Below are 21,399 nucleotides of genomic sequence, written 5' to 3' on the forward strand. Positions count from 1 at the left end.
AAATGGTTCTTAGGCCATTACTCCCCCATGTTCTCAGTTCACCGGCTCTCCAAAATAAACATCGCTTTCCTTGTCTCTTGTCTTTGGCTGTTGTGTGGCAAACTGTATGAGCTTTGGACTTGATGAGTTCTGCCCCTCATCTCTGGAAGCTGAGGGACAGAACTGCACAAGAACAAAGATTGCTTTACTATGCAGATAAGTCCCCCATCAGGTAATCTTTTGGAGCTGTCCTCAGAATAGACAATAGTCAATGACAACTTCCAGTCTCTTGGTTGATCTTTCCTGGTTATGTGATGAGATTCCTAGAGAGAGGTTTTTAAGACAATTGCATTTCTGTTTTTCTTTTTCTTTTTTTTTTTTTTTTTTGAGACAGGGTCTCACTCTGTTGCGCTGGGTGGAGTGCATTTTTTTATAGAGACAAGGTTTCGCCACGTTGCATGTTGCCTGGGTGGGGACAATTGCATTTGTTTTGGAAAGAAGCTTTCCTAGTCAGATAAGGAAATTCCAGAGAGGCTTATTTCTGAGATCTTCCATTTTTAAGGCATTCAGCATGCCACAGTGCCATATTTTGAAGAATCACTTAATCATTTTCAGCGCTCTAAGGTCTGTGTCCCAGCCCTGGGGGTGTGGGAGTGGTGTTATTTATCTCAGCTTTATCTCAGCCCTCAAGATAGTAGCTGCTCCTTCTCTCTACTATTCTTCTTGGGTTTTTTTGGGGGGGGCAGTTTAAGACAGGGTCTCGTTCTGTCACCCAGGCTGGAGTATGGTGGTATGATCTCGGCTTACTACAGCCTCAACCTTACGGGCTTGGATGATCCTCCCACCTCAGCCTCCCAAGTAGCTAGGACTACAGATATGTGCCACCACATTTTTTGTGTTTTTGATAGAGACTAATTTTTGTATTTTTGATAGAGACTGGGTCTTGCCATGTTGCCAAGGCTGGTCTCGAATTCCTGGGCTCAAGCAATCCCCTTACCTCAGCCTCCCAAAGTGCTCAGATTACAGGCCACCGCACCTGGTCTATTCTTGTCTCCTCTAATTCCTTGTTACTCCAATCCGCTTGTATACCTAATAATTTTTTTTTCTTTTTTTTTGAGACGGAGTCTCCCTCTGTTGCCCAGGCTGGAGTGCAGTAGAGCCATCTTGGATCACTGCAACTCCGCCATCCAAGTGTTACACGTGTCCGTGTGAAGAGACCACCAAACAGGCTTTGTGTGAGCAACATGGCTGTTTATTTCACCTCGGTGCAAGTGGACTCAGTCCAAAAAGAGAGTCAGCAAGGGTGGTGGGATTACCATGAGTTCTTATAGGTTTTGGGATAGGCGGTGGAGTTAGGAGCAATGTTTTGGGGGCAGGGGGTGGATCTTAAAAAGTACATTATCAAGGGTGGGGAGAATTACAAAGAAACTTCTTAAGGGTGGGGGAGATTATAAAGAACATTGATCAGTTAGGGTGGGGCAGAAACAAATCACAAAGGTGGAATGTCATCAGTTAAGCTATTTTCACTTCTGTGGATCTTGAGTTGCTTCAGGCCATCTGGATATATACGTCCAGGTCACTGGGGATATGATGGCTTAGCTTGGGCTCAGAGGCCTGACAACAGGTTCAAGTGATTCTCCTGCCTCAGCCTCCCAAGTAGATGGGATTACAGCCACGTGCCACCATACCTGGCTAATTTTTGTATTTTTAGTAGAGATGGGGTTTCACCATGTTGCCCAGGTTGGTCTCCAACTCCTGACCTCAAGTGACCTGCCTGCCTCAGCCTCCCAAAGTGCAGGGATTACACATGTGAGCCACCGTGCCCAACCCCTAATAATTCTTTTTTTTTTTTCCCCAAGACAGTCTTGCTCTGTCACCCAGGCTGGAGTGCAGTGGTGTGATCTCAGCTCACTGCAACCTCCGCCTCCGGGTTCAAGCAAATCTCCTGCCTCAGCCTCCCGAGTAGCTGGGATTACAGCTGCCCGCCACCATGCCCAGCCAATTTTTGTGTTTTTAGTATAGACAGGGTTTCACCATGTTGGCCAGGCTGGTCTCGAACTCCCAACTTCATGATCTGCCCACCTCAGCCTCCCAAAGTGCTAGCATTACAGGTGTGAGCCACCACGTCTGGCCTAATAATTCTTTATATTAAACTTTTCTTTACTGTGTTTCTGTCTCCTGACTGGGCCTATTTTATACTGATACAAAAGAAATACTTGGTCTCTAGACTTCTCCAAAGGCAGGAGTATTCCTTTCTCTGCAAGATGAAGCAGAGATAGTGGAAACACCCTTTCAATCTGCCCTCTGCAATAATCCAGCTTGCCACATTTACACACGAAAATGATGTGGTGCATCTGGTTGTCATTATTCTCCCACCATTCACAGAACAAGGACCTGATGTTTAAAGTCTTCCACAGTCTTCCACAAATGCATATTTGTCACTCCATAATACAGTAAACGACACGACTAAAACTTCACTTAGCCTAACTCTGGATGTGCTGACTTCCTCAGGCTGTTCTTACCCATCAGAATACCTTTGCCCTGTCTTTGCATACACAGGTTCATGCTTCAAGTAAAAATCCACCGGTGGCCGGTGGCCGGGCGCGGTGGCTCACGCCTGTAATCCCAGCACTTTGGGAGGCCGAGGCGGGCGGATCACAAGGTCAGGAGATCGAGATCACGGTGAAACTCCGTCTCTATTAAAAAATACAAAAAATTAGCCGGGCGCGGTGGCGGGCGCCTGTAGTCCCAGCTACTCAGGAGGCTGAGGCAGGAGAATGGCATGAACCCGGGAGGCGGAGCTTGCAGTGAGCCGAGATCGCGCCACTGTACTCCAGCCTGGGCGACAGAGTGAGACTCTATCTCAAAAAAAAAAAAAAAAAAAAAAAAAAAAAAAAAAATCCACCGGCTAATGATCAGATGGTGATAACTGGGAATAAAGACAATAAAATGAGAAAAGCAAAAATGCTGCTAATTCGGAGCTTGCTATAACAAGGGAATCAGTCACCATCATTTGTATTTGGACGAGACTCAATGTCAGGCAGAGGAGTGGGTAAGCTTTATAGTGAAAAAAGGGAAGCCTCCAGGGATGTCCTCATTTGCAGCTGTTGGCCTGGGGAAGCAAGAAGCAGGGCATCCCAAGTGATTGGTTAGGGGCACATATTTGTCTTTCTCTGGTTGGTCCTAAGTTGGAAGCAGGGCCGAAAACTAGGAAAGCTGCCAGTTATTTTTTTATCGACAAATAATTTTTTGTTTCTTTTGTATTTTTAGAGACAAGGTCTCACTCTGTCCTTCAGGCTAGAGTGCAGTGATGCAGTCATGGCTCACGGAAGCCTCAACCTCCTGGGCTCAAGCAATCCTCCCACCTCAGCCTCCCAAGTAGCTGGGACTACAAGCACACATCACCAAGCCTAGCTAATTTTAGTATATTTTTGTTGAGACAAGGTCACACTATGTTGCCCAGGCTGGTCTCAAATTCCTAGGCTCAAGCGATCCTCCCTCCTTGGCCTCCCAACATGCTGGAATTATAAGCATGAGCCATTGCACCTAGCTAACACATAATAATTGTATATATTTATGAGGTACATGTGATTTTTGTGTGTGTGTGAGACGGAATCTCACTCTGTCGCCCAGGCTAGAGTGCAGTGGCACAATTTCAGCTCACTGCAACCTCTGCCTCCCAGGTTCAAGCAATTCTCCTGCCTCAGCTTCCCAAGTAGCTGGAATTACAGGCATGCACCACCACACTAGGCAAATTTTTTTTGTTTGTTTTTTTGAGATGGAGTCTTACTCTGTTGTCCAGGCTGTAGTGCAGTGGCACAGTCTCAACTCACTGCAACATCCACCCCCCGGTTTCAAGCGATTCTCCTGCCTCTGGAGTAGCTGGAATTACAGGCGCCCACTACCACGCCCAGCTAATTTGTGTATTTTTAGTAGAGACAGGGTTTCGCCATGTTGCCCAGGCTGGTCTTGAACTCCTGGCCTCATGTGATCTACCCACCTCAGCCTCCCAAAATGCTGGGATTACAGGCATAAGCCACTGCACCTGACCAAAATGCATGTGATATTTTGATACAGGCATATGATGTGTAATAATAAAATCAGGGTATTTAGGATATTCATCACCTGAACACTTATTTCTTTGTGTTGGGGACATTTCAAATCTCAGTTATTTTGAAATATACCGTACATTGTTGTTAACTATAGTCACCTCATTCTGCTATGAAACATTAGAATTTAGGCTGGGTGCAGTGGCTCAAACCTGTAATCCTAGCACTTGGAGAGGCTTAGCTGGGAAGATCACTTGAACCCAGGAGTTGGAGACCAGCCTGGGCAATATAGTGAGATCCTGTTTCTACAAAAAATACAATAATTAGCTGGGCATAGTGGTGTGCACCTGTGGTCCCAGCTACTTAGGGGGCTGAAGTGGGGTCCTTGAGCCCAGGAGGTCGAGGCTGCAGTGAGCTGTCATTGCACCACTGCACTCCAGCCTGGGCAACAAACAAGATCTGTCTCACACACACATACCACACATTAGAAATTATTCCTTCTATTTAGCTGTATGTTTGTGCACACTGACCAACCTCTCTTCAGCCCCCTACTTTCCCCCAACACACACCCTTCCCAGCCTCTAGTGTCGGCCATCTCAGTCTCTATCTCAATGAGATGAACAGTTGTTTAGTTCCCACATATGAGTGAGTAAATGCAATACTTGTCTTTGTTTTTTTGTCTTAAAAAAAATTTATGGGGATGAGGTCACTATGTTGCCCAGGCTGGTCTCCAACTCCTGAGCTCAAGCCATCCTCCCACCTCAGCCTCCCAGGTATTGGGATTACAGGCTTACATAATGACCTCTAGCCCTATTTATGTCGCTGCAAATGACATTTTCATTTTTTTTCCTATGGCCAAATAGTATTCTATTGTGTATATATACTAACTTTTTTTTGACATGGGGTCTCACTCTGTCACCCAGGCTGGAGTGCAGTGGTATGACAACTGCTCACTGCAGCCTTGATCTCACAGACTCAAGAGATCCTCCCACCTCAGCCTCCCCAGTAGCTGGAAACACAGGTGCCTGCTATCACACCTGGCTATTTTTTTTTACTTTTTGTAGAGATGAGGTCTCTATGTTGCCCAGGCTGGTCTCAATCCTCATGCCTCAGCCTCCCGAAGTGCTGGGATTATAGGCTTGAGCCACCATGCCCAGCCTTATTTTCTGTCTTTTGTTTATTTATTTATTTTTTTTTAGAGACAGGGTTTCCCTCCAGCCTTATTTTCTGTCTTTTGTTTATTTATTTATTTTTTTTTAGAGACAGGGTTTCCCTCTGTTTCCCAGGCTGGAGTGCAGTGGTGTGATCATAGCTCACTGCAGCCTTGAACTCCTGGGCTCAATGGGTCCTCCCACCTCAGCCTCCTAAGTAGCTGGGACTGCAGGTGCGCCACCATGCTCAACTCTTATTTTTTGCCTTTTTCATAATAGCCATTCTAAATGCGGTGAAATAGTATCTCATTGTGGTTTTGATTTGCGTTTCCCTGATGATTATGATATTGAGTATTTTTTTATATATACCTGTTGGTCATTTGTAAGTCTTCTTTTGAGAAATGTCTATACAGATTCTCCGTCCACTTTTTCATGGGATTATTTGTGGTTTTTTGCTGTCAAGTTGTTTGAGTTCCTTGTATATTCTGGATATTAGTCCCTTGCCGAATAAATAGTTTGCAAACATTTTCTCCCATTCTACAGGTTGTCTTTTCACTCAGTTGATTGTTTCCATTGCTGTGCAGAAGTTTTTTAGTTTCACTTAATATAGTCCCATTTGTCTATTTTTGGTTTTGTTGCCTATGCTTTTGAAATTTCAGCCATAAAATCTTTGCCTGGATCAATGTCTTGAAGCATTTCCTCTATGTTTTCTTCTAGTAGTTTTGTAGTTTCAGGTTTTATGTTTAAGTCTTTAATCCATTTTGAGTTGATTTTTGTACCTGGTGAGAGAAAGGGTGCCAGTTAGTAATTAAGTCCTGGCCTTTTGGGGCTGTTACAAAAGTTACTCCTGGATTGTCACTAGAGATAACACCTGGCTTCCTGGAAGTATGACTTATAGCAGGCTTGTTTCCTGGGCTGGTTGCTGCAGATAACAAATTGGTTTCCTGAGGAGGTTGCTGCAGGTTGTAGGTCAGAGTTCTAGTAGTACAAATGGTCCAGCCATTGTCTGTTTGTATATTCAGTCTCTCATAACTGACACCAATGAGACAATTATAACATAAAACAATCTTTTCTTTCTCTGCAGGTCATACCTTGGCTGTAAAATGTCCTAACGGCCACCTACTTCTGATTACTGCTTGCTTATCAATAACCTCCCCAGCTGTTTTGTAGCTCCTACATCTTGAACAAAAGCGACTGAGGTACCCAATTACTAAACTGCCCACACTTCATGAAAGCAACTTTATAACCATGATACTCACTTCCCCTTCTCCCCTCTTCAGAATTACTCAGTGCCAGCCCAAACCTTACAAAATCCCCTTCCTATTCCCTCATAATGAGAAGCAGCCCTTCTTCCTCTGGGGTGCTCTCCCTGGTCATGGTAGGTTAGTAAACCCAAATCTTTTTGCCCAGCTAATTTTTGTATTTTAGTAGAGATGGGGTTTCACCATATTGGCCAGGATGGTCTCGACCTCTTGACCTTGTGATCTGCCTGCTTCAGCCTCCCAAAGTGCTGGGATTACAGGTGTGAGCCACCACACCTGGCTTAAACCCAAGTCTTTTAGATTGCTGGTAAATTTGGCTGTTGAGCTTTGTGACCCAGTTCAATAATCACATCTTTCACTACATTTCTGGATGCAATTTTTCCCTCCTCCAGTTTCCAGGTAACCTTATCTGTATGTCTGTGATGCTAGAGTTAACCATGTTTAGGACATTTCCTCTACCAGAATAAGCTCCTTTGGAGGTACGGACTGTGTGGGATTCCTCCTTGCATCTGAGAGAAACTCTAATAAGGGAAATTATGTACACCGAGCCAGACTGAGGTGGAGAGGCACTGGCAACATTACCTGAACATAGCTTCTCATAGATGCTTCCTAGCTAGGCCCTTGAGTTTTCAGAAAGCCCCTAAACACTGAAAATTTACACTTAATTGGCCTATTCAAAGACAGTGTTCCCAGATTTGCATTTTTGCTAGATTTCGGCCAATTTTTTTTTTTTTTTTTTGAGAAAGGGTCTCACTCTGTCACCCAGGCTAGAATGTAGTGGAACCATCTCGACTCACTGCACCCTCAACCTCCCAGGCTCCAGCTATCCTCCCACCTCAGCCTCCCAAGTAGCTGGGACTACAGATGCACGCCACCACACTGGCTAATTTTTGTATTTTGTAGAGACAGAGTTTCGCCATGTTGCCCAGGCTGGTCTTGAATGCATGGACTCAAGCGTCTTGGCCTTCCAAAGTGCTATGTGTCTTGGCCTTCCAAAGTGCTAAAACAGGCATGAGCTTTTTTTTTTTTTTTTTTGAGACACGAGTCTTGCTCTGTCACCTAGGCTGGAGTGCAGTGGTGTGATCTTAGCTCACCGCAACCTCCACCTCCTGGGTTCAAGCGGCTCCTGCCTCAGCTTCCCGAGTAGCTGGGATTACAGGCATGTGCCACCACACCCAGCCAATTTTTGTATTTTTAGTAGAGACAGGGTTTCACCATGTTGGCCAGGTTGGTCTCGAACTCCTGACCTCAGGTGATCCAGCAGCCTCAGCATCCTAGAGTATCGTGATCACAGGTGTGAGCCACTGTGGCCAACCAACCAGCCAATTTTTTTAAGTGAATCTTTTCACTGTTCTTGAAGCTGACTGCAGTTTTTTTCTTATTGTGCCTCTCAGTCATCTGTCCTTGAATCTATCAATTGTCTCCCTCATATGAGAACTAACTGACTTGCAAATAACTAACTAGATGTCTCTGAGTTATTCTTTTTTTTTTTTTTGAGACACAGTCTTGCTCTGTGGCCCAGCCTGGAGTGAAGTAGCACAATCTTAGCTCACTGCAACCTCCACCTCCTGGGTTCAAGCGATTCTTCTGCCTCAGCCTCCCAAGTAGCTGGGACTACAGGTACGTGCCACTACGCCCAGCTAATTTTTGTGTTTTTCGTAGAGACAGGTTTCACCATATTGGCCTGGCTGGTCTCAAACTCCTGACCCCATTTGTGATCCACCCACCTTGGCATCCCAAAGTGTTGGGATTACAGGCGTGAACCATCACGCCTGGCCTTCTCTTGAGTTATTCTTTGACGTATGACATGCAACACTTCGACTGTTGTGCATGTGATAAAACCATATAGACTTCATTAGTGAAGGAAAGACACTTTAGAGCTGATTAGAGTGAATTATCAGTGAATTTTAATATCCAGTTTCCAGGCCTATAAATCATGAAGGACCAAATCAACTCTGGATCAGAATGACCCCTCAGAAATACAGCCACACTGTGTGGCCCCCAACGGAAGCAACCTTGCAAGTTCCACTTTGACATCTCATTAGCTAACACTGTTTATTCTTCTAGAGCCAAATTGCTAATTTTCTTTTCAGGCATACATCTGTAGGAGACCAGAATATGCCATCCCAAAATATGCCTCGTTGGCATGAGGATTATTTTGAGCTGATAATTTTGAGAAACAGAAGCTATGAAAACAGCATAAGCTACCCCTTTGAAAGATAAATTTAGTCTTAGAAGAAATCGCTTACACTCTTCATAAGGGTGTCTCCCTCTCTGTACCAGGAAGAGAAAGATGACTCTAAATCACCAGAGACCCTTATCAATGGAGAAGGCAGCAACTTGTTTTCTGTGCTTCTTCGGGTCTTTTTCCCAAAACTGGCCTTCCTCACTCCCTTATTTGTTTTTAGCTGAAGATGGTACTTAAACCTGAATTCTAAGCCACTCCTTTGAGAATTACTCATTTTCTTGGGCATCTCACAGGTATATGCAAAGTATACATGTTAATATAGCTCCCTTTGTTTTTCTCTTGTTAATCTTTTGGGCTGGGCATGGTGGCTCCCGCCTGTAATCCCAACATTGTGGGAGGCCGAGGCAAGAGGATTGCTTGAACCCAGGAGCTGGAGATCAGCCTGGGCAACAGGACAGGACCCTGTCTCTACAAAATAAAAAATTAAAAAATTAGGGCGAGGTGCAGTGGCTCACGCTTGTAATCTCAGCACTTTGGGAAGCTGAGGCAGGTGGATCACGAGGTCAAGAGTTCAAGACCAGCCTGGCCAAGATGGTGAAACCCTGCCTCAACTAAAAATACAAAAATTAACCAGGCATGGTGACAGGTGCCTGTAATCCTAGCTACTTAGGTGGCTGAGGCAGGAGAATTGCACGAACCTGGGAGGCAGAAGTTGCAGTGAGCCGAGATCACGCCATTGCACTCCAGCCTGGGCAACAGAGCAACACTCTGTCTCAGAAAAATAAACAAACAAATAAATAAATAGCCAGGTGTGGTGGCAAGCTCCTGTGGTCCCACCTATTTGGGAGGCTGAGGTGGGAGGATCAATTGATCCTGGGGGTGTGGAGGTTGCAGTGAGCCATGATAGCACCACCGTGCTCTAGCCTGGGAGACACAGTGAGATCCTGTCTCAAAAAAAAAAAAATCTATCTTTTGTTACAAGGGCTCTAGCTGAGAATTTAGAAGGGTAGCAAGAAAATTCATCTTTCCTCCCCTAAACATGCTACTGATAGAGAAAGGAGACAGCCAAATGCCATCCAGGTCATTATGTGCAGGGGGCTTGCCTAAACATGCCTATGGTGAAAAATTCCATCCCTTAACATATGTGTAGTAAGGGAAATAAATCAGTGTGGAGTGGCTCAGACTAGGGGCCCATGTGTGCACTGGGGGAATGGGGTGGAGCCACCAGGTATTCACGCTTTATGCAGGGGAGGAGCCGGACCTCTTCAGCTCCGGTGTGGTGGCGTGGTATTCAATCTGTGGAGTGGGAGACTGTTGGCAGGACTGCCTCTTTGCTAAGGGCTTTCTTTTCACTTAATAAATTCTGACCCTTCAACGTGTCCATGTGCCTAATTTTTCCTGATTGGGAGACAAGAACCCAGATTTTAGCTGAACTAAAGAAAAATATCCTGCGTCACTACTTGGCCTGGAAGAACAATGGAATTACTCATTTGAGATGTGGGTTTGAAGAAAGTTATTTTTAGTATTCTGATAAGCAGTTAAAATACTGCTGTCATGTTTCTCTTTGTGCCAGTCTCATGTAGTTTCCCAGCATAATCACAATTAAACTGATTATGTGATTTTTGTGTTAGCATCCTTTCTAATTAGTTTTTTTTTGTTTTTTTGTTTTGTTTTTGTTTTTGTTTTTGAGACGGGGTCTTGGTCTGTCACCTAAGCTGGAATGCATTGCCATGATCACAGCTCATTGCGGCCTCAACCTCTGGGGCTCAAGTGATCTACCCACCACCTCAGCCTCCTGAGCAGCTGGGACTATCAGCGGACACCACCATGACTGGCTAATTTTTTAAGCTTTTTGTAGAGACGGGTTTTGTGATGTTGCTCAAGCTGGTCTTGAACTCCTGGGCTAACGCGATCCTTCTGTCTGGGCCTCCTGAAGCGCTGGGATTACAGGCCACCACGTCTGGCCTCTAATTACTTTGATAATAAGTAAGCATCTCCCCTTCTCTTTTCTTTCTGAGACAGAGTCTCGCTCTGTTGCCCAGGCTGGAGTGCAATGGCACAATCTCGGCTCACTGCAACCTCCGCCTCCCGGGTTCAAGCAATTCACCTGCCTCAGCCTCCCAAGTAGCTGGGATCACAGGTGTGTGCTACCACACCCGGCTAATTTTTTGTATTTTTAGTACAGATGGGGTTTCACCATGTTGGTCACCCTGCTCTTGAACTCCTGACCTCAGGTGAACCACCAGCCTTGGCCTCCCAAAATGTTGGGATTACAGGCATGAGCCACCACGCCTGGCTCTTTTTTGGTTGTTTCTGAGCCGGAGTCTCACTCTGTCACCCAGGCTGGAATACAGTGGTGCCATCTCGGCTCACTGCCACCTCCGCCTCCTGAGTTCAAGCGATTCCCCTGTCTCAGCCTCCTGAGTAGCTGGGACCACAGGCATGCACTACCACACCTGGCTAATTTTTGTATTTTTAGTAGAGAAGGGGTTTCACCATGTTGGCCAGGTTGGTCTTGAACTCCTGACCTCAAGTGATCCTCCCACCTCAGCCTCCCAAAGTGCTGGGATTACAGGCGTGAGCCACCGCGCCCAGCCGCATCCCCTCTTCTCTAGTGAATTTTTTGGGGTTATCACTCTGTTAAAAAGCACTTCTCTTTCAGTTCCTTAGGTGAGCCCAGTTTCTTCAGTAACACACATTCTCTAGCCCTTTGTAACTATTTACTTTCCCAGTTCTCTTTCATCTTGAAACCACCATTGCAAAATTATAACTGAAACAGTGACAGGGATCTGACCGAACCAACTCCATCTTATTTCTAACTTCCAAGCTGTCCTTGTTCATTCCTGAGTGTAGGCTGAACTAACTTTGGGAAAAACTTACAGTTTTAAAGAAAGACAATAATAGCCCTTTGCCAAAACAAACCCCGATCTTGCCTGGGGACCAGACTGCCTTTGTAGGGGTAACAAATTAGCCAAAAAATTATAAATTATGGTTTAGGAATCATGCAGCTGGAGGCTACAAGATTCTGACCCTCCCCAAATTGCTCCTGGGGATAACATCACTAAAGTCTAAGATCAGTGCTTGAGATATTTTGCAGACCTTGCACTGGATGGATCAGCTGGCACCACCCAAATCAATAAACTGGCTCATCAGATCTTGTGGCCCCTACCCAGGAACTGAGTCAAGCACAAGACAGCTTCAACTCCCTATGATTTCATCTCTGACCCAATCAATCAGCACTCGTGACTCATTGGCTGCCGCCCACCCTCCAAATTATCCTTAAAAACTGTGACCTCCAAATGCTTGGGGAGACTGATTTGAGTAATAAAAGAAGTCCCAGTTTCCCGCACAGCTGGCTCTGCATGAATTATTCTTTCTCTATTGCAATTCCCCTGTCTTGATAAATGGGTTCAGCCTAGGCAGCAGGCAAGGTGAACCTGTAGGGCCATTACAATCTCATAGCGGAGTGGCAGAATGGACAGATCAGAGAACCCTGTGCTAGGACAATCTGCACCAGGCCCTGGCTGTTGTAGGAGGTCTTGAACAAACCACTTAACTTGTTTGGGTGAGCCTTAGTTTCCATGTTAGTAATCTGGAAGTAATAGTTCTGCCTTATCTGTCCGTTAGGGTTTTGACATTTAGTGAAGTATGGAATTCGTATACTGTAAGGTGATTGAATGTATTTAGTAGGTGCTATACGTAAAATACAAGTTTCAAGCACTACTCTGCTTTTACTTATAGAACCACGTTCTCACTTTTCTAGCCTGAACATTCAAGACCCTTGAACACATAGTCCTTATCTCCCGCTCCTCATTGAGACCCTTCCAGAACACTACAAACTGTAATACTTAGCTGTATCACCAGCAAACCATGTCCTTCCCAATTTCAGGACCTTTCAATGTGCTTTCCTCTGCCTGGGGGTGGGTGGGGGGTGGACGGCAGTTTCCTCCCAACCCATGAAACCTCTCCACAAACGTAGAAGAGACAGAAAACCATTATTGAATAAGTATTAAACCAGATTGTGATGCCGTACATCACACGCAACCTGCTAAAGGCAACACAAAGACAGAAACTCACTTTTTGTATACAGCTAAGTAGAGATAGCCCATCGCATTATGTAGGTTTTGCAATTTGGAGTCAGGGGACAAGTTAAGGCTTTGTCCTCCTAAGAAACCGGACTCTGGGCCCTTTCGTCCCTTAACAATTACATTTATTTCTTTCCTTTTCTTTTCTTTTTGTTTGTTTGTTTTTGAAACGGAGTCTCGCTCTGTCTCCCGGCTGGAGTGCAGTGGCGCGATCTCGGCTCACTGCAACCTCCGTCTCCCGGGTTCAAGCGATTCTCCTGCCTCAGCCTCCTGAGTAGCTGGGACTACAGGCACTCTTCACCATGCCCAGCTAATTTTTGTACTTTTATTCGGGACAGGGTTTCACCATGTTGGCCAAGATGGTCTCGATCTCTTGACCTTGTGATCCGCCCGCCTCGGCCTCCCAAAGTGTTGGGATTGCAGGCGTGAGTCACCGCACCAGGCCAACAATTACACTTCAAGGAGATGGCTCCCAAGAAACATTCCTGAGTTGAGCCTAGCCATAGAAGAGTAAGACTTGAGTACATTTGGAAAGGAGAGATGCTGAAATTTTGAAAGAAAAAGGGAGGGGGGATGGTTTCTCGTCCCTTATTTTCCGCCCGCAGGGAAAATTAAACCCTATGTATAATTTGTATTTGCCCTTCCACCTGCATCATTTTTCCCACCGGCAGGCTCCTATTCATTCCCAAGGCTCCACAACCACTTCGTGCTTGGATTCCGCCCGGCCCTTCCTGTGCGGCCGCATCAGGAAGGCACCACCCATTAGCGGCTCAACGCGCCCCTCCAGGCCACGGAGTCAGGCCTCCGTCCTTTCAGCGGCAGGGGCAGATTACGTAACTCCAGTCTTCTGGTCACTAAAGGAGGATAACAGAGGGCGGTCGAGAGACTCCGCTGACGCCTCAGGACGCAGCGCGGTCAAGCCCCAGGACCCCAAATTCTACGGCCCAGCGCCCCCCACCAAGCGAGCGCCCGCGGCAGCGTGACGTAATCTGCCCCAAACGCTGTGGCCCGGGCCGCGCACGGCTTCGGGGCGGGACTATGCGGTGACGTCGAGGTGCGTGGCGCAGCGCGCGGCGTCAGTCTTGGCTGGCGGCGTCTGTACTCTATACTCCGTACTCGCCGCGGCGCGGTCTTCTGCAGCATAGTCATCCACCGCAATCCTGGGCCTCACGTGTTGCCTGACCGTTCCTGAGCCCAGGTAGGGGTCGTGGGGGATCGGGTTGAGTGGCGGGCGGCGTGGGAGGCTGGGCCGCAGTGAGTGGGGGCACCAGTAGTTCTTGGAGCCCAAGCCTTCACTACACGTGCTACTTCCTCGCAAGACGGGGTTGAGCGCGTTCGGAACATTTTCCCCGGAGGAGACTCGGGGGTTACGTGATAAGTAACCTCGTGCTTCTCTTTCAGCAGAGAAATGGGCTTCTCCTGCATGACCTGGGTGGACCCCAATGGGCGGTATGAGACGTGTGGTCTGGAGGGACCTCACCGGAAGGCATGGGGTGGTGTGTAGACCTACCTCAAGAGAGGCTGTAGAGTGGGCCAGGCGTTGCATGGAGCTAGAGCTGAATAATGGTTCAGAGGCACAAGCTGGAGCTAACTACATTTGTTCCCTTCTAGGTGGGAGCCTTGGCTGAGGTGATGGTCTCAAAGTGGAAGAGCTTACTGTCACAGCAACTGTTTTGCAAGATGCCCCGGTAAATCACGTTGCAAAGACCCCAACTCTGCCTTCCTGGAACTAGGCCTGCGTTTTCTCTGAACCGTTATTTCATGGGGAAAATGAAATCTACTTCATGTGTCCTGTCTTACTCGTTCAGAAGTGATTTCTGAGCCGTAAGATACATGAGAGAAAAATAAAGGGGAAAAGGCTGCATTTATATTAACTACATGATGATAAGGATGTTTCTGGTCACAGTGAAGAGCCATGCTAGAATTGTAGTGTCATAGAATAATGTGAAAGTTTAGTTCGTGTTGTCTGATCTATTTAATAATTTAGTAAGTTTATCTCTTCCAAGACACCTTCCCTTCTTCCTTAGCCAGAAATGATCTTTCCCTGAGAGTCATCAGTAGCTCTGGGCTCCTGGAACCAAGCTCAGGTGCCTAATTGAAATCTGTTCTCTTCCCACAGCCTCCAGCAAGGACTGGTGCTTAGTGAGAGTGGGCTGCCAGATTCCTTGAGTGTGGGGGATTTGGGTGAATGAGGGTAGCAAGCCTCCAGCGTGCTTGGGTCTGCGGTGACCCTATGCATTCCTTAAGTGCTTGCTAGAACAGTTTTGAAACGGTTTGAGGCCTTGCCCTGCTCCATCCAGAGCAAGGTTATAGAAATTTCAGACAATGACTGGCTCCCTCCTGGATCTGGTGTCTTGTATAGAGCTGGGCCTTATATAGATCTGCCCCATCTAATGTGGCACCCACTTGGTATGTATGATTAAATTAAATTAAATTTTCACACTAACCACATTTCAGGCAGTCAGTAGCCACAGGTGGCCAGTGGCTACCATATTGGGCTGCACTGATTAGAGGGCATTTCTGTCGCTGTGGAAGTTGTTTTGGACGATGCTAGTGTGAAAGGTAAAGGGAATTCTGAGTGTTTGCTATGCTCCAGGCTCAGTACAAATTTTATTTTATTATACACCTAAAGCAAAAGTCTTATAAAAGTTGAGAATGAAGCCAAGAGAGGTGGTAAGGGTAGGAGTTGAAACAGTGGAGAGGAATAACAGGGAAGAGTCCTGCCCTGAGAGACTCATGAACAGGATATTTATAAGGCAAAGCAAAGAGAACCAAAGTCTCAGTTCTGCAGAGGGGCTGAGTGCCCCAGGAGCTAGTGGAGGGTGAGGTCAATGTGTACTCATCTTAAAGGAAAAACTCATGGAAGAGGAAGGTGCTAATGTTGAAAACCTATTTTGCGCCAAACCTCTTAATTCTTGTTTTAAATATTTGAGGTATCACCATGAGGTTGTGTTTAAATTCAGTACACATGAGGGGCCCAAGGTCAGAATTATGTGTCCAGGGTTGCCCAGCCACAAACCAACAGATCAGGGTTTGATGCCAGGCCTCTCTCATCCTGCAGCCTGAGTGGAATATAGAAGCCGGTGGGAAGGAGATGGATGCCTTCAAGTTCTTGTCTTGGTGTTAGGTGTGTTAAAGAATTGACTGGGGGGGCCGGGCACGGTGGCTCAAGCCTGTAATCCCAGCACTTTGGGAGGCCGAGACGGGTGGATCACGAGGTCAGGAGATCGAGACCATCCTGGCTAACACAGTGAAACCCCATCTCTACTGAAAAATACAAAAAAAAAAAAAAAAAACTAGCCGGGCGAGGTGGCGGGCACCTGTAGTCCCAGCTACTCTGGAGGCTGAGGCAGGAGAATGGCGTGGACCCGGGAGGTGGAGCTTGCAGTGAGCTGAGATCCAGCCACTGCACTCCAGCCTGGGCTACAGAGCGAGACTCCGTCTCAAAAAAAAAAAAAAAAAAAAAGAATTGACTGGGATGGGAAGAGTGTTGCTGGCTTGGGCATAGCACAAGCAGCACAGCTCCTGTGTTCCTTTGGGTGGTGGGGTCGCCTCTCTTAAAGGTAGAGTCTTCCAGCTGATTCTGTCTTTTCAGGCCAGGAACAGTTGCTGAACACCCCAGGCCTGCTGAGGTCCCTCCTTGAGTCTCATGTTCAAGCAATCTTGTGAGTAAAGCACTGGCTACCCCTTTTCCTTATTATCTTTTCAAGGATGTTTGTGCAGCAGACAGCCTTGGAACATACGAGGTAGTACCTTCTTCCAGAGCAGAGAGCAGGTATTCTTGCTGTGCGTTATGAAAGGGTAGAGCCCTGCACTCCTTTCCTGTAATAGTCCAATGGCCTAGGCAGGTGCCTCTGACTTCCCTATGGGAACTGGGGCTTGGGAGGGTGGTAGAAAATGCTGATGCTCTGGCTATTGCTATTGCTTTGAATAATCAATGGTCCCTTGTCCCTAATCGAGGAATTTTGTATTTTCTACCAGTGTCCATGAAACTGGGAGGTGACCTTGTTAGCTGCCAGTTCTTGACAGCCACCTCTCACCAGTGGCTCCACTCTGTGTCCCTGACCCAGCACATGGCACAAGAGTGCCTGCCATCCCTCAGAGTTTCTACAGCAGCCATCCTGAGATGCCGGAGCTAGAGGGGACCTGACCTGAGAGAAGATACCTTCAGTGGCTGCTAGGCTGTTCCTTGGAACCTGTGCAGGGGTAAGTGTGCAGGAAGGTCTCACCTAGCAAGTCACTTCACTCCTGTTTTATTTAGAATCACCTGGCTAGAAAAAGTTCAAAAACCATCGCCTTATTTTGACCTTCCCGTATTGTAAGTCAGGTGATTGAATCCCAGAAAGGTTCATTGTCTTCGAGCTCACAAGACTATTTTGGGACAAACAGTTGTCTAGTGTTTGGACTCATGAACCCTGATTCTTGGGGGTGGTATTTTACTGCTTTTGTGATTTGGTTTCAACATACATAGTCTTTTCTCTGGAGTAACCTTAGGTCAGTGGCCAGTGTTTCAGCCCCTGGAAAGGGCATGGGCTGCCACTGAGGTTGGTCACAGGCCTCTCAGCTCATGGTGGGAGTGGGTTCAGGAGTTGGTAGGTAGGGTTCGGTTCTGTTGTTGCCGCTGATGGCAATAGGGGTTTGTAATAATCCCTAGTTGTGTCAATTATGTCACTTAATTTTCACAACAGGTCTGTGAAGTGTTTCTCATCTCATTTTTACAGATGAGGCCTGCCTGTGTTAATACATCTGCTGATGAGTGGAGCTGAATTTGAATGCAAGTCTTGGCACCTTAATTGAGCAAGTTTGAAACCTTGTTTGCTGCCCTTCTGGAAGGAGTCAGGAATTTCCAGTTCTGGGCCTGGCCTATGGGTCTGACAGACCTCTGGCCCTAGGTTTGGGTGCCAGGTTCTCTGCTTCCAGAATGAGAAGCTTTGCTGTGCACCAGGACCTGGGCCCTTCTGGTATCTCCTGAATGAAAAACAAGGGCTGTTTAATAAATATGGATTTAAATATGTGATTTAGTCCTGCCTCTTCTTTCCATAAGCAAAGATAAGGAAGACCCTGTGTCTTCTTGAAGGAGTTATCAGCTAAGTCCAAGGGATCCCCAAATATTTCACCATTCTCAATGCTCATGCTTGTAGATAGCCACTTGGAACTCTGATCACCTTATGTGCATGTGCCACCAGTTTCAACTGACAGTGGCAAACTGCAGTGAGAGTTCACAAGCCAAGGCCAACTGGCTGAATTCTGCAGTAGGGTGGTGGTGCACAAAGGCACTGTCATCAGGAGCTTTACCTTGAGATCCTGAGTGGTTTCCAGGAACATTTGATGATTGGCTCGATAAGACATTCTGTCTCTTTAGATCGTCTTAGGTATTCACCTAAGCATTCAAACAAGTTACAGAAGTAATACCCTTAATATGTGTGATGTGCCCCAGGTTGGTGGTGGTGGTGATGTCAAGGAATGTTGCAGCAGGCCAAGGCCTGACAAATAGAGCCATTAAAGTACCAGTGACTTTTTTTTTTTTTTTTTTTAATCTGAGATATAGTCTGTTGTCCAGGCTGGAGTGCAGTGGCATGATCTCAGCTCATTGCAACATTCGCCTCCCAGGTCAAGTGATTCTCCTGCCTCAGCCTCCCGAGTAGCTAGGATTATAGGCGCCTACCACCATGCCCAGCTAGTTTTGTATTTTTAGTAGAGACAGGGTTTCACCATCTTGGCCAGGCTGGTCTTGGAACTCCTGACCTTGTGCTCCACCCACCTCGGCCTCCCAAAGTGCTAGGATTACAGGTGTGAGCCCCCGCGCCCCACGCCGAGCCCTTTTTTTTTTTTTTTCTTTTGAGATGAAGTCTTGCTCTGTCATCCAGGCTAGAATGCAGTGACATGATCTTAGCTTACTATAACCTCCGCCTCCTGGGTTCAAGCAATTCTCCTGTCCCAACCTCTCAAGTAGCTGGGATTACAGGCATATGCCACCACGCTTAGCTAATTTTTGTATTTTCAGTAGAAATAGGGTTTTACCATGTTGGTCAGGCTGGTCTCAAACTCCTGACCTCAGGTGATCCATCTGCCTTGGCCTCCCAAAGTGCTGGGATTATAGGCGTGAGCCACCGCACCCAGCCTCCAGTGACTTACATTCAATTTACTACTGACAGTGAATGGAAAAGCACCCAAAGGGGCCTGCAACAGGAGGCACAGCATCTACCCTTGTTGAGGAGCCAATTCTAGACTGCAGCTGAGCAGATTGTCTAGTCTGCAGCTATACCATGGGGGGAGTGGGGTATGAACCGGAAGCCTCACATCCCTGCTTAGAAAAAAATCCCAGGAGACAGCAATTCCTGATAGCCTCCCAAAGGGATGGAACAGGGAGTGGAGCTGGCCTTATGGCAGTGCCTCCCAGACCTCCACCCTCAGTTCCAGAAGGTTTTGGGAAACCCTTCAAAAGCACCAGCCCAAGAGCCTGGAGGTGGAGAGGAGACCACACTTGTCAGAGCTTGGAAGGACTGAATGTGAATTTGCCTAAGAGGAGCCCCAGGTCTGGCCCAGGGTGGAGCCAGAGGCTGCCCACTTACAGATTTGGGGATTTTTCAGGCTCAGTTGAGCTGTGTGGCCTGTAGCCTCTGAGAGTATGCGCCTTGGTAGAGCCATTCCCCTACAACTAGCCCAATGGTAGCACCTCAGATGAGGTAAAAAAATTTTAAATACAAATACTAAGTTATGGTACACTGTGTAGAGCTGAAAAAGCAACTCCCCTGAAAGGGGACATTTTTCTGGGGCTGGGGATTTGCTGCAAGGTCAGCACCAACAGAGCACGCCTGGGATTTGAAGATTGCATCGTGGAGGGTGAGGGCAAGGGGACTGTAGATGCAGCAGTAGGAGCCTTGGTGTTGGGAGGTATCGTGAAACTGATCCGGATGAGATAATGAGAGTGAAACTCACCAGGGCCAGGATGGTTTCCTCAGCCCCCGCCAGGCTTGAGTTGGTGGTGGCCCCTCCTTGCTGTCCTTCCATTAGGAGCCTCTGCCTTTGTTTATCTACCTGTTTTACCAGTCAGACCCTGTAAGGAGCATGCCCTGGGGATGCCCTAGCAGATAGAGCTACCACTTGTCCTGCCTTCTGAGGACCAGGCCGTGACTCTAACTGACTGGCTTTCCCTGGGGTTTGAGTAGGACCCACTGAATTCAGTGCTAGAAGGGCCCAGAGGTCTGTTGACCCAGGAGGGAACTTCCTTTGCAGTGATGTCATCTTGGCCTCAGTTTTAATAGATGTAAAATGAAAATAACAGTAACTCCTACATGGGTCATGAGAATCAAATGAGGCAATGCATGGCAAATTTGTGCAAACTACCAAGGAAGGACCAGGGTCCCAGCAACCAGCAGCGTCTAAAGCAAGGGCGGGCAAACTCCTCCCGCCGGCCAAATCTCTGAGCTAAGAGTGGTCTTGACATTTTTAAGTCATTAGTGGCAGGGGGGAAACCCAAAATAGTATGATTACGTGACAGATGAAAAGTTTGCAAAGTTCACATTTCGGTGTCCTTAACGTTTTCCTGGAACACAGCCATGTTGGTTCCACTGGTTGGCTTGACTCCCTGGGGGTTGGGGAAGTGAAACTGAAAAGGGAGATGAGCTGGCAAGAGTCTGGGTGAGAATTCCCAGACTTGAGTGTAGGTTTGGGAAACCCTTCAAAAGCACCAGCCCAAGAGCCTGGGGGTGGAGAGGAGACCACACTTGTCAGAGCTTGGAAGGACTGAATTTGAATTTGCCTAAGAGGAGCCCCAGGTCTGGCCCAGGGTGGAGCCAGAGGCTGCCCACTTACAAATTTGGGGATTTTTCAGGCCAGTGGTCCCTTATCGCAGAGGGTGCATGACTCAGTTTTATTAGGTACTTGGATACTTTCAGTTTTATCAGGAATGCGTTCACTTTAAGGTATTTGAGAGAAAAAAATAACCTTAACTTGCCTATCCATTACTTCGAAGTTTGAAAAATGGGATGACTGAAAGACAATAGTTAAAATAGTGCTTACGAGTACAACAAATCTCAAAGGCAGCACATGAATGACTGAAGTTTGGGAATTCTGGAGTCCGCCCTCTGACCTCCCTGTATGAGGGCAGGGGTGAAAGAGAAATGTTCCCAGTCTATTTGTAGGATGAGAGAGAACTGTGTCCATTTGACCTTTGATGAGAGAATTGCCCCAGTGTTCTTAGAGGACCTTTGATGAGAGAATTGCCCCAGTGTTCTTAGAGGATGGGTGTGACCTGCCCCAGTCTGTCCTGGGATGAGAAAGAACTTTCCCCAGTCTGCCTAGAGGCTAAGAGAACTGCACCCCTCCCACTTCTTCCAGGAGACACCGAGTGTCAGGAATGCAGTGTTTGGAGATTTTGGCCACTCCCCAAATGTGCTGCTTCATCTTCAAAGCGCAGGGACAGCAGCTCTGAGATGAGGTCCCCAGGGCTCCAGGCACGTGGTCCTCACTGGGTTTATGGGGGATCAGCTGGATGCAAGTACAAAGCAGAGGACAGTTAGGGGTCCCACTGAAGGCCAGCCCTATGCAGAGGATGCTCTGGGGTCCTCCGTCCCTCCCCCGTGGTTGGGGTGGGGAACTGCAGTGCTAGGACCACTGGTCCTTGGCAGGTTACACAAGAAGCTTTGCTCATCTACACCCCAGTGTGGCCTTCACACTTCAAAG

The 21,399-nt window shown here is 47.1% G+C and overlaps 1 long non-coding RNA gene and 1 other non-coding gene across 5 annotated transcripts; both read left to right on the forward strand.

The window, feature by feature from the left end:
- Positions 1-13,486: 13,486 nt before the first annotated feature.
- Positions 13,487-17,728, forward strand: LOC103226123 (uncharacterized). Of its 4 annotated transcripts, none has more exons than XR_012090295.1 (5): positions 13,497-13,912; positions 14,326-14,402; positions 15,776-16,379; positions 16,696-16,920; positions 17,436-17,728. It is a non-coding gene; the product is annotated as an uncharacterized lncRNA (long non-coding RNA). The 4 variants fall into 4 exon arrangements; XR_494663.3 differs by having other exon boundaries at positions 13,505-13,912; positions 14,326-15,123; positions 16,310-16,379; XR_494665.3 differs by having other exon boundaries at positions 13,546-13,912; positions 16,310-16,379.
- On the forward strand, positions 14,910-15,042 carry LOC119620662 (small nucleolar RNA SNORA9). Its single transcript, XR_005237206.1, has one exon. It is a non-coding gene; the product is annotated as a small nucleolar RNA SNORA9 (small nucleolar RNA).
- Positions 17,729-21,399: the final 3,671 nt, after the last annotated feature.

The sequence above is a fragment of the Chlorocebus sabaeus genome, chromosome 21 (genome assembly GCF_047675955.1).
Source record: "Chlorocebus sabaeus isolate Y175 chromosome 21, mChlSab1.0.hap1, whole genome shotgun sequence".
In the NCBI taxonomy this organism is placed as follows: domain Eukaryota; kingdom Metazoa; phylum Chordata; class Mammalia; order Primates; family Cercopithecidae; genus Chlorocebus; species Chlorocebus sabaeus.